This window comes from Balaenoptera musculus, chromosome 11 (assembly GCF_009873245.2).
Source record: "Balaenoptera musculus isolate JJ_BM4_2016_0621 chromosome 11, mBalMus1.pri.v3, whole genome shotgun sequence".
NCBI lineage: Eukaryota > Metazoa > Chordata > Mammalia > Artiodactyla > Balaenopteridae > Balaenoptera > Balaenoptera musculus.
Genome location: NC_045795.1, coordinates 39,885,800 through 39,899,591, shown reverse-complemented (window position 1 = coordinate 39,899,591; position 13,792 = coordinate 39,885,800). Strand labels below are relative to the sequence as shown.

The 13,792-nt window shown below is 44.4% G+C and overlaps 1 non-coding gene across 1 annotated transcript; it reads right to left on the bottom strand.

Moving 5' to 3' along the window:
* Positions 1 to 1,605: 1,605 nt before the first annotated feature.
* Positions 1,606 to 1,678, bottom strand: TRNAG-GCC. Its single transcript has one exon. It is a non-coding gene; the product is annotated as a tRNA-Gly (tRNA).
* Between the last annotated feature and the right edge of the window lie 12,114 nt (positions 1,679 to 13,792).

The following is a 13,792-nucleotide window of genomic DNA, read 5'->3' as shown; positions in this document are numbered from 1 at the left end:
CTTCACTATCGTTATTCCAAATTCTTTTTCTGGAAGTTTGCCTATCTCCACTTCATTTAGTTGTTTTTCTGGGGTTTTATCTTGTTCTTTCATCTGGTACAAAGTCCTCTGCCTTTTCATTTTGTCTATCTTTCTGTGAATGTAGTTTTCCTTCCACAGGCTGCAGAATTGTAGTTCTACTTGCTTCTGCTGTCTGCCCTCTGGTGGATGAGGCTGTCTAAGAGGCTTGTGCAAGCTTCCTGATGGGAGGGACTGGTTGTGGGTAGAGCTCCCCAGGGTGATTTTAGATAAAGAGCTCAGAATTTGTCCTGTGGGAGAGAGCTGGGTTACATTAGGTCAGGGAATCATCTAAGACACTGTGAGGCTCTGAGATCGCCTAGAGAGGATGTGGAGTGAGAAGAGGATGCAGAGAGCCCCCACAGCACTTCCCAGCTCATCCTCAGATGGGGTTCCTGTGTGTCTCCACCCTGGATGGAGCCTTCTTGTGGGCAGGGGCCATGCCTTGCTCCTCTCTTTGTCCTCTCCAGCAGTTAAGCATGATGTTCTCACCAGATTGGGATACTAAATGTTTCAGGAGTAAACCGCAATCTCATGTGAGCAGAGGAGATTAGAGGTTACTGAGTCAGGAAGGAGGACGAATAATAATACCCTCTGACACTTAGAAAAGACTTCTCAGATGACAGTGCACCCTTGAGTTCACTGAATTCCATTCAGCAGTGAGGCACAAGGCACCTGGCCCTGGCCAGGTGATGGGGTAAAAAGTGGAGGCAAGAATGCACTTGGATCCATGCCAGGCAACAAATACCTCTATTATGTACTGGGAGCTATGAAGAAAGGATCAGGGCATGGTGACCCAGAGCTTGGGTTGAGAAAAAACCAGAAGCAAACAACTCCAGTGCAAGGCCCTGCTGCAGAGAAGGGCTTGAACTGAGAGGCAAGCCAGCGTGGCCAGGACATGGTGAGCATGGTGAACCTGGACAGCCATGGTGGCCTCAGGGAAAGAGGTAGCATTTTATTCAAAGTGCAATGAAGAGCCACGGAAAGGTTTAGGCAGTCGTGACAGGATCAGATGTATATTTTAAGAGATTACCATTATCAAGACCAACCCCATTCTTACCACTCCTATGCTGTATTGTGCGTGAGATATAGGTCTATCACCTGCCCCATGTTAAAGACACACACACACACCAAAAACCCAAAGAAAAAAAACAAACAAACAAAAAACAGGCTTAGAGAAACAGATGTTTCTTGTTCAAGGTCAAAGAAGTAAGAAATTGATGGAACTCTGTCTGCAGAGCCCGGAGCCTTTCCTACTATCTCAGGCTGCCTCTCTGCAATGGGGTGTTCCTCCTGGGGCCAAGGTCAGGGGCAGGGAGCCAGAGCCCAGGGTTCAGAAAAGTGAGAGGAAGGGCTCTGGCTCTTGCAGGGTTTGGTCTCATGCCTGCTGCTCGTTAGAACCTTTTGGGAAGCTTTTAAAAATCCATTTACCCAGGCCACACCCCAGATTGAGTTAAGTCAGACATAGGGGGTGGGGCCAAGGCATCAGTATTTTGCCTTTTTTTTTTTTTTTTTTTTGGCTGCACCATGCGACTTGTGGGATCTTAGTTCCCTGACCAGGGATGGAACCTGGGTCCCCTTCAGTGGCAGCACAGAGTCCTAACCACTGGACCACCAGGGAATTCCCCCAATATTTTGCTTTTTAATTTTTCTTGATGTGTAGTATACTTACAGTACAGTGCAGAAATGTTAAGGTTATAACTCAATGTATTTTTATGTGTGTGTGTGCGTGTGTAAATCCATGTTAACTACCATTCAGATCAAGAGAGAGAATATGACCAGTGCCCCAGAAGTCTCCCTTTCTGGTCAGTGCCCCACCCCCACTCCAGATACACAACTATTCTGATGTCACCCACTGTACGTATTGACTTGTGTCTGGCTACCCGCCCCTCTCCATCATCAGGTCTGTGAGAATCCCCGTCACAGGCATCAGTAACTTTGTTCCTTTGGTTGCAGACTGGCATTTCATTGTACAGCTACAGCACAATTTGTTCATCCATTTACCAGTTGATGGACACCTAAGTGGTTTCCAGCGTTTACAAATAAAGCTGCTAAGGATGTACTTAGACATGTTTTCTGGTGAACATGGGTATGGGCAGCAGCAGTTTTAAAGCCACCAACATTGAGAACCACCGACTTTGTGAAGCTATAAAATCCTGTGGGCTGCTGGAAAGATGGAAGAATGGAAGTCAGGGTCTAGGTCCCCAGAGACCTCCCGGAGTTCCCCCAGATTGGAAATGAATAAACTAACTTGTAGAGATTTTCTAGTTGCAGTTTCTTTTCTTTTGAGGTTCCAGAGCCTTGAATAAAATCTCCCCAGCCACAGAGGAAAGGGAAGGAGTCCTGGGGAGCAGCGCCCTCTGTGGTCAGCACGGTGGCCTCTATTTCTGTGATTCTGGGAACAGAGTGGAGGGCACCCTCTCAGGGCCCAGGTACAGTGAGGCCCTGGCTGTGACAACAGTAAACCAGATGTCCTCAACAGACACTATCTAGAATAGCTTCCTAATACTGTAGCATAACACCTCCTCCCACTCCAGAAGAAACCTCCTTGAAAGAGCCATCTCTGCTGTGAATTTTCATTTATAGCTCCCAAGGCATATGTGAGTTTGTGATCTGTAGGTAGATAGATGGCTGCTGACACATTCCTGGACACACACACACACACACACACACACACACGTCACCCACATCTGTTGCCATGGGGCTGAGAGTGTGATTTATTCTCTAAATGGAGCCTGACCCTCCCCTCCACATGGGCAAACCACACCGCAGATGACCTCTCCCTAATCGACTACCACCTCTTTGCCTGTCATTGTTTGGGGCAGCTCCTCTGACCTCACTTGCCTGAGGCTGCCGTGATTATTTTCCTGAATTATTTGATAATGACCAATGTGGAGGCAAAAACTGCAGACAGAGTTCAGGGAATGCCACCTGTTGACAGCCTGTTGGATCTGTTGCCTGCAGAGGTGATCCATGTTGCTGTCAAGGTCTGGTTCATCCATTGTCACCTGTAAACCTCTGAGCATTTCTCATACTCCCTTGTTTTCTTTTTCACTGCCTAACTATTGGGTTGGCCAGAAACTTTGTTCAGTTAGTGAATACATTAGTCAATAAAATTTTTGGTGAAAATGAAAAATGTCTTTTATTTTTATTTAAAACCGAATGAACTTTTTTGCCAATCCAATACATCTTTGAATACCCATTTTACAGCTGGAAAAACTGAGGCATGGGAAGGTTTGGAATCTGAGCTCCACAAGAGCAGGGATTTCTGCCTGTGGTGCTGATGGCTGGAGCCCCAGCAGCCTGGGACAGTGCCTGGCACACAGGAGAGGCTCAGTAAATATTTCTTATGGAAATGAATGAAACTTGTGATGCATTTTGGTTTTGAAACGTCTATCTCGATATCCTCTTCCTGCTGGGGCTCCTTCCTCAGCACAGTCCACCAGGACAAGCAAGGCAACCACAATTACCTTGCGGGGGTTTCCTCTCCCATTGCCCACTGGAGCCTCTTTACCTCTGCAATTGAGAGCACAGAATCGAGAGCTACACTGCCTGGCAAACCTCTGCCACTTTGTAGCTGTGGGGCCTCTTAGCCTCTCTGTGCCTTGGTTTCTTCATTTCTTTGCTGGAAATAACAGTACCAACCTGGTGGAGTTGTGGGAAGGATTAAAAGAGTTTGTATAAATGATGCGTTTGGAGCTGTGCCTTGCATGTGGCAGGTGCTCAAGAAAGCCAGTTATTAATATTACTTTAAACAAAAAAAACTTTCCCCCTAGCTTTAATGAGGTATGATTGACAAATAAACATTGTATATACTTAAGGTCTAAGGCCTGATGTTTTGATATCCTCTTTTCTGAAAGATTTTTTCAAATCTTCTGCCCATTTAAAATTTCTTTTCAGTTGTGGTAAAATATACACACCATAAAATTTACCATCTTAACCATATTTAAGTATACAGTTCAGTCTTTTGCCTGTTTTAAAAACTGGATCATTTTTCTTCTTAATATTGAGTTGTAGGAGTTATTTATATAATCTGGATACCAGTCCTTTTTTCAGATACATGTATATATTATGAATATTTTCTCCTAGTCTGTGGCTTGTCTTTTTATTTTCTTAACAATGGCTTTTGAAGACCAGAAGCTTTCTTTCTTTCTTTTTTTAAAAATAATTTTTATTGGAGTCTAGTTGATTTACAATGTTGTGTTAGTTTCAGGTATACAGCAAAGTGAATCAGTTATACATATACGTATAATCACTCTTTCTTATTTTTTAAATTAATTAATTTATTTATTTATTTTGGCTGCACCATGCGGCTTGTGGGATTTTAGTTCCCCAACCAGGGATCGAACCCGGGCCCTTGGTAGTGAGACTGCAGAGTCCTAACCACTGGACCACCAGGGAATTCCGTATCCACTCTTATTTTAGATTCTTTTCCCCTATAGGCCATTACAGAGTATTGAGGAGTGTTCCCTGTGCTATACAGTTGGTCCTTATTAGTTATCTATTTTATACGTAGGAGTGTGTATCTCAACCCCAATCTCCCCAGAAGTTCTCTTTCTTTTTTTTTTTAAACACAAAGATATAATTTTATTCATGCAAGAATATGAATACTGTTCAACATGTAGGGCTTTTTTCTGCCGGTTTAAGTTGAATTTCAATCTGAACATCTAATATTGACAAGCCTCAAGCTATTTTAATCAGGTTAACTTTTTACGTTTATGAAAGTGGCACAAATGTCTCTGAATACCACTCCAGAGATACTAATACACAAGGCAAACAACTACCCAACTCCTCTTTAGTCTCATATCACAAAACAATGCAAAGACAGATGGAATAACATTCCCTGCACTCTAGGGAAGGCACAGTACAGGAAGAGGGTAAGAGGGTTTCTGGGTCCCCGCCACTGTTTCACATGCTTCTTTCATCTTCTGTCTTCCTTCCCGGGCACGACGGGGCTCCTTTGATGGAAGGCAAGATGGCTGCTATCTCCAGAAGTTTTCAATTAATTAATAGACTAATTTGTTAATTTTTTAAATGACCTGTGCTTTTTGTGTCCTAAGAAATCTTTGCTTAGCCCAAGCTTACGAGAATATCCTCTTAACGTTTTCCTTTAGAAGATTTTTTAGTACCCACCCTCCACCCCCAGCATGGCTTGTGGGATCTTAGTTCCTGGACCAGGGATAGAACCCATGCCCCCTGCAGTGGAAGTGCAGAGTCCTAACCACTGGACCACCAGGGGATTCCCATTTTTTTAGTTTTTTGTCTTTTTTTTTAACATCTTTATTGGAGTATAATTGCTTTACAATGGTGTGTTAGTTTTCGCTGTATAACAAAGTGAATCAGCTATACATATACATATATCCCCATATCTCCTCCCTCTTGGGTCTCCCTCCCATGCTCCCTATCCCACCCCTCTAGGTGGACACAAAGCACAGAGCTGATCTCCCTGTGCTATGCAGCTGCTTCCCACTAGCTATCTATTTTACATTTGGTAGTGTATATATGTCCATGCCACTCTCTCACTTTGTCCCAGCTTACCCTTCCTCCTCCCTGTGTCCTCAAGTCCATTCTCTATGTCTGCATCTTTATTCCTGTCCTGCCCCTAGGTTCTTCAGAACCTTTTTTTTTTTTTTTTTGATTCCATATATATGCGTTAGCATACAGTATTTGTTTTTCTCTTTCTAACTTACTTCACTCTGTATAACAGTCTCTAGGTCCATTCACCTCAATTTCATTTTTTTGATGGCTGAGTAATATTCCATTGTATATATGTGCCACCTCTTCTTTATCCATTCATCTGTTGATGGACACTTAGGTTGCTTCCATGTCCTGGCTATTGTAAATAGAGCTGCAATGAACATTGTGAATTTTTTTAGTTTTAACTTTTACACTTATGTCTATGATCGACTTCAAATTAAATTTTGTGTGTGGTATAAGGACTGAGATTCTTTTTGTTTCGAATGAATATCTAGTTCTTCCAGCATCATTTGTTGAAAAGACTACTCTTTCCGCATTGAATTAACTTTGTTGAAAATTAATAGATCACACATCAGTGGCTCTACTTCTGGGCTCTTTTTTCTCTTCCACTGATCTGTAGTGTTATACTTACACCAACAGCACACTTTCTTGGTACTGTTGCTTTATAGATAGACTTGAAATCAGGTAGCATAAGTCTTCCAACTTCATTCATCCTTTAAAAAAAATTGTTTTGTCTTGCTCATTAAAAAAATATTTTAATCCCACATGCCACGGAGCAACTGGGCCCGTGAGCCACAATTACTGAGCCTGCGCGTCTGGAGCCTGTGCTCCACAACAAAAGAGGCCGTGATAGTGAGAGGCCCGCGCACCACGATGAAGAGTGGCCCCCGCTTGCCACAACTAGAGAAAGCCCTCGCACAGAAACGAAGACCCAACACAGCCATAAATAAATAAATAAATACAATTTAAAAATATAATAATAAAATTAAAAAAATATTTTGATCAGTGTCGTAAAAGATGAGGAAAAATAGATAACCAACAAAGACCTACTGTATAGCACAGGGAACTATGCTCAATATTTTATAATAACCTATAAGGGAAAAGAATCTGGAAAAGATATATATATATAGATATAGATATAGATATATCTGAATCACTGTGCTTACACCTGAAACTAACACGATATTGTAAATCAACTATATTTCAATTAAAAAAAAATTCAAGAAAAAAATTCCAAGGAATTCTCTGGCAGTTCAGTGGTTAGGACTCCGTATTTTCACTGCCAAGGGCCCAGGTTCAATTCCTGGTCAGGGAACTGAGATCCCACAAGCCGCTCAGCGTGGCAAAAAAAAAAAAAGATGAGAAAAGCTTACAGATTGAAGTAGACTAAGGAGAAATAACAACTAAATGCAATGTGGGATCATGGATCAGATCCTGGAAGCAAAAAGGGACATTAGTGGGAAATTCATATTAAAGTAAGGTCTGTAGTTTAATGAATAATACTGTACTGATGTTAACTTCCTATTCTCGATTATATAGATATTATTATTAAGGGAAGCAAGGTGAAGGATATCAGAAAACTCTTTATTCTTGTAACTTTTCTCTAAGTCTAAAATTAGTTCAAAATAAAAAATTTTAAAAATTGTACAAATATTGATTGTAACAAATGTACCACTCTGGTGCTGGATTTGATAGTGGGGGAAGCTGAGGGGAGAGGGGCAGGGGGTACATGAGAACTCTCTGTACTTTCTGCTCAATTTTGCTATCCACCTAAAACTGCTCTACAAAACAAGGTCTACTTAAAAATGAAAAAAGAGAATAAAAGGCACACATGAAAAAGAATGAGATAAGAAAAAACCTTGATGTTGTTTTTTTGAATATACTTTCCCCTTAATTTAAAAAATTGTGGTAAAATACACACAACACAAAATTTACTAGCTCAACCATTTTTAAGTGTATAGTTTATGTTATTAAGTATATTCATATTGTTGTGCAACCATCACCACCATTCAGAACTCTTTTCATTTTACAGAACTGAAACTCTATACCCATTAAACAATAACTTCCCATTTGCCCCTCCAACCAGCCACTGAAAACTACTGTCTACTTTCTGTCTATGTTTTTGACTACTCTAAGTACCTCATATAAGTGGAATCATACGTGTTTGTCTCCTGTGGCTGGTTTATTTTCACTTAGCATAATGTCCTCAGTGTTTATCCACATACAAGAAAGGGCACAAATAAAAAGAATGAGATAGAAGAAAAAAAGTTGATGTCTTTTAAGTCTCTTTTAATCTATAGGTTCTCCCTCTGTATTAGTTTTTCTATGTTGCGTAACAAATTATCACAAATTTAGTGGGTTAAAACAACACATACATAGGGAATTCCCTGGCGGTCCAGTGGTTAAGACTCCTCGCTTTCACTGCCGAAGGCCCGGGTTCAATCCCTGGTTGGGGAACTAAGATCCCGCAAGCTGTGAGGCACAGCCAAAAAAAAAGAGAAAGAAACAAAAAAAAACACACATATATTATCTCTCAGCTTCCATGGGTCAAAAGCCTGGGCACCACTGAGCTGGGTCCTCCTCTCAGGGGCTCACAGGCTGCAGTTAAGGTGTTGGTCAGGCTGCATTCTCGTCTGGAGACTCAACTAGGGAAGGATCCACTTCTAAACTCATTCTGGCTGTTGGCAGCACTCATTTCCTTGCAGCAAAACTGTGGGCTCCAGATGCTTCCCAGTGATTGCTGGAGACGGCCCTTAAGTTCTAGAAGCTGCCCCAAATTTCTTGTCATGTGGCCCTCTCCATAGGCTGTTCATAGCCTGGATGTTTTCTTATTTAAGACTAATAGGGGAGGACTTCCCTGGTGGTCCAGTGGTTAAGACTCCGTGCTTCCACTGCAGGGGGCGCGCGGGTTTGATCCCTAGTCAGGGAAGTTCCGCATGCTGCATAGTAACGCCAAAAAAAAAAAAAAAAGAAAAGAAAAAAAACAAACAAACAGGGGAGTCTCCCCTTCCAGTCTGCTAAGATGGAGTCATATAACAAAACATGCTTATGGGGGTGCCATCCTCTCACCTTTGCCATAGTCTATTGGTTAAGGGCAAGTTGCAGGTCATACCCACACTCAAGAGGAAGGGATTATACACGGGCACAACTCATTGGGCGGGTCAGTTAGGGTATGTTGGCCATACTCTCCATGCCCCCCCTTTTTTTCCTTTACAATTAATTTGTTGGAGTATCTGGGTTGTTTGACCTGTAGAGTTTCCCTTGGTCTAGATTTTGCTGATTGCACACACGGTGCAGTTCAACATGCTCCTCCGTCACCTGCATTTCTGGCAAACGGGCAGCTGGACCCTGAGGACTGATCAGACTCAGGTTGGATCCTTTTGGCAACATTTCAGGTGGTGGCGTGGTCTTCCCTTGGGAGGCACATGGTGTCTGGCTGTCTCTCTTTTTGTGATGTTAGCAGCCATTGATGTTCAATGCCTACACCAGTTAGTTCACAAAGGGTAACAAAATGATGATGTCCTAATTCTATTATTTCATTTATTGCTTGCAATACTTTTATAAAGAGATGCTTCCCCTCATCTATTATTTGGTTACCCAGTGGCATAAGTCATATTGGGAAGGCAGGATAAATGCTTGATTCATTTCTTTTTTTTAAAAAAATTAATTTATTCATTTATTTATTTTTGGCTGTATTGGGTCTTTGTTGCTGCATGCGAGCTTTTCTCTAGTTGTGGTGAGCGGGGGCTACTCTTTGTTGCGGTGCATGGGCTTCTCATTGTGGTGGCTTCTCTTGTTGCGGAGCATGGGCTCTAGGCATGTGGGCTTCAGTAGTTGTGGCACGCAGGCTCAGTAGTTATGGCTTGTGGGCTCTAGAGCGTAGGCTCAGTAGTTGTGGTGCACGGCCTTAGTTGCTCCGCGGCATGTGGAATCCTCCCGGACCAGGGCTTGAACCCGTGTCCCCTGCACTGGCAGGCAGATTCTTAACCACTGAGCCACCAGTGAAGTCCTGATTCATTTCTTTTCTTTTATTTACCTGTTTCCAAGATAATAAATTGCCTCCCTATCAAGATGACCAATTAATTTTTAATAGCATTATGAACCACAGATTTAAACATATTTGATTGATTTGAATCCATTGCAATTCTTATCCTTATTAAAGCTCACATGGGCCAGTGGGAGCCCCTTCAAACTGGCTTCTGAGTCCTTTTGACGTCCTATTAGTCTTCGAGAGTTTCCTGCTAGCTGCTACATCAAGGTGGTCCAGCCTAATCTTGTATTTTGTACCTTCCCGCTCCAGACTTGAAAAAGGCATTTCTCTAAGAAGCCCTGACTTCTTTTTTTATTTTGTAATTTCTTTTTTTTCTTTCTTTTCTTTTCTTTTCTCTCTCTTTCTTTTTTTTTTTCTCCTGACTTCTTTTCATAGGAAATGGTATTTCAAGACCACATTTTGGGCTCTAGCGATGCTCATTGCTGTTGGGTTGATCACTGTGTCTAGCTTTCTGGCAGACAGAACTAGGAAATGTATACAGTTCCTTGTGAGCTCATCTGATATGAGGAAGAAAAGGGGTGTTGGAGCTGCGAGGCAATAAATTCATCACTGGCACATCCACTTTTTTCTGGCTCTTGTCTTTCTTTCATTTTTGTTGTCCCTATTCTGTAGCTCAATTTTATTCCACAAGCAGCAGTTTCTCTCCAGTGTGGGGTTCTGTCCTCACAGGGCAGGGAGCCCTGCGGCTGTTTCATTAGTTTATAGCACCTCGACCGCTCAGCCCCTTCAAGCCCCTTGCTCTGAGCCACACTCCAGTGTCAGCTGCTCTTCTCAAACTGGCCACGGTGCTTTACCAGGAATATCTGTTGCTTATTTTGGGGTTCTCCTGTTTCCAGGTCACCAGATGCTGCACCATCCCCCCCTTGCTTCCTTCTGCTTCTTCCCCCACAGATGCAAGTCTTCTAGTTGTCCCTGCTTTGTCCTCACCCTTGTATTTTAAGCTTCATGGAGATAGCTTGTCACCCATTGTGTTGTGAACCTTGTCTGTGGTTTTTGGTCACAGCTAGGGTCACTCCCTCAGCTGGTGGCCGGGGCTAGGCTGGAAGGTCCAGCAGGCCTCACTTGGCATTTCCTCCACATGGCCTCTCTTTCCCCACGTGGTGGCTGGGCATTCAGTCATCTAAGCTTCTTTAAAGCATGGTGGTGGCTTCCCAGAGAAAGAGCACAGAAGCAGAAGCCGCTAGGTATCCGGTTGATCAAAGCAAGTCACAAGACCCGCCCAGATTCCAGGGGAGAAGACAGACCCCACCCCCCGATGGGAGGAGCAGCAGGTGCCGGCCGGGAGGAATGGGTGGGGCCATCTTTGTAGATTCCAACTCTGGCTGGTCTGAACCGGAGCCCAAGCTGATGCCCTTAGGAGACTGGGACCAACGAAGGCCTGCGCCAGCCACTAAGGGGTGGGGCGGGGAGGGAGGGATGGGTGGCCGCCAGTCCCAGAAGAAAATTCCAGTGTTCAACTCCACAGAACTCCACCCGGTATGGAGTTTCCACCTGGGGCCCTGGGGCACAGGGGGATGGGTGGGGCCCTCCTCCCGCAGGGCCAGCGCTGTGCAAAGGAAAGGAATTAACTTTCAACTTTCCTCTCCACCCCTGTCACTTACAGGCCCTCGAGGGCTGGCAGGACATATGGCCCTGCCAGGGGTAAATCAAGCCGGGAGGCTGGCCAGGGAGAGCCAGATGGAGCAGGAGGAAGACACAGAACCACCCCGTGGCTAACGCTCCCGGGCGGCGTGGCAGTTCTGCGGGCCCGGCTCACCGGCCTTGGAGTATCCAGGCTGGGCTCCCTCCCTCGCCCACGCCGCCTGGGAGACTAGCTCCTTGCGGTCTGCAGGGCCGGGGCAGCTGAAAGGGAAGGAAGATGATTTGACGACGTGTAAGGGCCACTCCAGCAGTCACGATTCTGTTCCTACCTCGCTGCTCCTCCGCGCGTGGGGCTGAGCCTACTGGCTGAGTGTGGAGACAAGTCCGCCTGGAGCCCTGACATTGTGATGGACGAAAGGCAGGGCATTTTCCTCTCTGATGCCTCAGCGTTTTTCTGCGGCTGGCTGGGAGCGCCGGCAAGGCTGAGGCCATATGGCAGTTCCACGTCCTCAGCAAGGGAAGTGGATTTTAGCAGATTGGAGAGCCGTTCCAGCTGTCTTTCTGTGCCTTCAAGGTGAAGATTTGACTTTCTGCCTCCGGGCAAATTCCACAGGCTATGCCTTTCATCCTTAAGAAGCAGAAACAGGGAGTTCCGCCTGCCAGAACTCCCCAGATATCTTTGACGGCAGGCTCTTGCTGTCAGGAGGATCAGAGGCGGCAAAGATGGGCGCGGATGAGCACCCTGAACTGTGGGAGCTCCGTGCTCCCTGCTCACTTTGTGGGGCTTGTTCCCCCCAAACTCGGTGTCACTGAGTTGTTTTGAACTGGGAAACACCTTACAGCTCTGATTCTAGCTAGCCCAGGTGCCATCAGGGAATCACGTGGGGAGCTTTACAAAATGTCAGCTTCCAAATCAAAACCACCATGAGATACCACTTGACACCGGTTAGGATGGTTACTATTTTAAAAAACAACAGAAAACAACGAGTGTGGGTGAGGGTGTGGAGAAATGGGAACCCTGGTGCACTATTGGTGGTGATGTAAAATGGGGCAGCCACTATGGAAAACAGTATGGAGGTTCCTCAAAAAAAATTTTTTTTTTAAAATAAATTTTATTTATTTATTTAATTATTTATTTTTGGCTGTGTTGGGTGTTCGTTGCTGCGCGCGGGCTTTCTCTAGTTGCGGCAAGCGGGGGCTACTCTTCGTTGCAGTGCGCGGGCTTCTCATTGCGGTGGCTTCTCTCGTTGTGGAGCACTGGCTCTAGGCGTGCGGGCTTCAGTAGTTGCGGCACGCGGGCTCAGTAGTTGTGGCTCACGGGCTCTAGAGCACAAGCTCAGTAGTTGTGGCGCATTGGCTTAGTTGCTCCGCGGCATGTGGGATCTTCCCAGACCAGGGATCGAACACGTGTCCCCTGCATTGGCAGGCGGATTCTCAACCACTGCACCACCAGGGAGGGGAAGCCCCCTCAAAATATTAAAAATAGAATTACCCTATGATCCAGCGATCCCACTTCTGGGTATATACCGCAAAGAATTGAAAGCAGGGTCTCAAAGAGACGTTTGTACACCCATGTTCATTGCAGCACTGTTCACAATAGCCAAGAGGTGGAAGCAACCCACATGTCCATCAGTGGATGAAAGGATAAAGAGAAGGTGGTATGTATGTATGTATGTGATGGAGTATCATGCAGCCTTAAAAAGGAAATTCTGTCACATGGTACAACATAGATGGACCTCAAGGACATTATGCTAAGCAAAATAAACCAGTCACAAAAGGACAAATACTGTATGATTCCACTCATATGAAGTACCTGAAGTAGTCAAAATTATAGGAACAGAAAATAGAATGGTGGTTGCCAAGGGCTGGGGGAGAGGAGAAGGGGAATTAGCGTTTAATGGGTATAGAGTTTCAGTTTTGTTTTGTTTTGTTTTTAAGAGTTTCAGTTTTGTAAGATGAAAAAGTTCTCGAGATCTATTGCACAACAATGTAAATATACTTAACACGACTGAACTGTACACTAAAAACTAGTTAAGATGGTAAATTTAATGTTATGTGTGTGTGTTTTTACCACAACTTTTTTAAAAAAGGGAACTCATTTACATTTGGAAATGCAAACATTAAAAAAAGGCAAATTCCTGGGCTTTGCCAGACCTCTAGAATCATAATCCCTACAGAAGAGGTTCAGGAAGCTGCTTTTTAAACAAGTCCTTAAGTAATTCTTAAGCCCAGTAATATTTCTTGTCTTAGATGTCGTGCTTAAGAAAACAGGCCCTAGGGCTTCCCTGGTGGTGCAGTGCTTAAGAATCCACTTGCTAATTCAGGGGACACCGGTTCAAGCCCTGGTCCGGGAAGATCCCATACGCCAAGGAGCAACTAAGCGCGTGAGCCGCAACTACTGAGCCTGTGCTCTGGAGGCTGCGAGCCACAGCTACTGAGCCCGCGCACCTAGAGCCATGCTCTGCAACAGGGGAAGCCACCACAGTAAGAAGCCAGCACACTGCAACAAAGAGTAGCCCCTGCTCGCCGCAACTGGAGAAAGCCTGTGCACAGCAACTAAGACCCAACGCAGCTAAAAATAATTAATTAATTGAAAAAAAAAGAAAAGAAAACAGACCCTGAAAT